The sequence below is a fragment of the Limulus polyphemus genome, unplaced genomic scaffold, assembly GCF_000517525.1.
Source record: "Limulus polyphemus unplaced genomic scaffold, Limulus_polyphemus-2.1.2 Scaffold281, whole genome shotgun sequence".
NCBI lineage: Eukaryota > Metazoa > Arthropoda > Merostomata > Xiphosura > Limulidae > Limulus > Limulus polyphemus.
The window spans coordinates 227,006-228,916 of NW_013665891.1; positions in this window are offsets into that span (position 1 = coordinate 227,006).

Consider the following 1,911-nt stretch of genomic DNA (forward strand, 5'->3'; position numbering starts at 1 on the left):
CTCTAGAAACCGGATTTCGCTACCCGTGGTGGGCAAAGCATAGATTGCCTATCGTGTAACTTTGTGCTTAACTTCAAACAAACAAATCTATGCTATATATATATATAGTGGTTTCACGCAAACTTGTCTCAGCTTGAAGTAAATCATACATTTTATCATCCTTCAAGGTGTTTAGAATTTAAAGAAGGCATCTGGATGTTTAACTCATGTAGAGACAGACGTGTGGTAGTCGGCCATTAACAGCAGGCTTTTTCCAATACCAGTTAGAGGAATGTCGAACCACTTCCATATATAAATACAGATGTCATTAAGTTTGATGAGCAATGTAGACTGGTTGTTATTTGCTCCTTGCCATCACTTAAACCTAAAACATCTTATTAACGTAAAGATAAGGCTTACCTTATAGTTCCATTTATTGACAGAAGTACAGAACTCACACAGAAACTTACACAACAATTATTACCTAACAATTGCCAAATTAAATACCTAACTATTGGCTATTCTTGCAAGAGAACATTTGTTTAAATTGTAATAAAGTAACATAACCATTGAGGAGTTACACACTATATTATTCTCTAAATGCGAATTTAATTCATCTTTGTACAATTATTCTCCCATTGAACACGTGCTCACTGGTAATTTTAATTTCGTAACTAACGGAGATTTGTAACTATTAATGAGTAAGGGCCCTAAGTTCCTGGAATGACCTAAAATTTATTGGAAAAGCACCAAACAAGCAATTAATACACAGCTCAGAAAAATTTTACTCAAATGAAGTATAAAGGAGAGCTTAAACGTAATCATGTTTATAAAATGGGTAAACAGTGTTAAAAATATAATTCATAATCACATTACATTTTAAAATAAATACCCTATCAACAACAATGAACATGTTATGGGTAAGAAAGTAGTTACTAAGCAATTAAATTATTTACACAGTAAATATGTCGTCACTACCGCCAATAAAGCAGCTAATAACTTTGTTTTTATTTGTAAAAGTTTTATATTAGAACATTATGTAAAGAGCAAAGGCTCAATTTATAAGCATTAAAACCTTTCAGTAATGAGATGTATAAGCCCGTTAAAATAGATATAAAAAGTGTCATACATAATGAATAACCAGTGTAAGTGGAAAATTCTCAGAAGTCTCAACATTCAAGAAATTAGTGTTGACAACATGAGACTGAAGAGAATGCACGAACATGTCGAAACTAGTTTCTTCAGTTTCAAGACTTCTGTTCCATTGACTTCAATTTTTCACAAACTGCTACACACGATATTGTGTTCTTTTATTACTATCATAGATAAACATGTTACGGTTTTATCAGACTTTGGTGTTAATTTTATTAACTCTGAAAACATGATACCTAAATTATTCTGAATTCTCAAACTGTATGAAACACTATACAAATGCAGGTTTATTGCTAGGACTATACAATCTATGAGTAAGGATTTATCGATGCTAATAATCAATGGTCTGAAATACATTAAAGAACATTCAAAGAAATGCTGTAATATTATCAAAGAGAAAGCAGGTATTAATCCGTTTACTATCATCACTAATTCTATTAAATATAAAGATAAATTAAAATATTTAAAGCAAAAACAAGAGGAAAATTTTATTATAATAACTTTTACACTAGTCTGCATACAGAGAAAGGAAAAAAGTATTTCATCAAGAAATTCAAGGTATTTTAATTATTCTAATAAATTAATGCTTTTTTTCAGCAAACAATGTCATTCATCAAAAATACCCTTGTTGCACATTAAATGATTTCTTACAGGCCATGTATTTTTTTGCTTGTCACACATTTTTGCTACTTGGTCATATATCTTCCAACAAACACAAAGGATTTTTATCTGCAAGTTACAGATGTACCCTGCGTGGTCACAAGTAAATAGACACCTAAT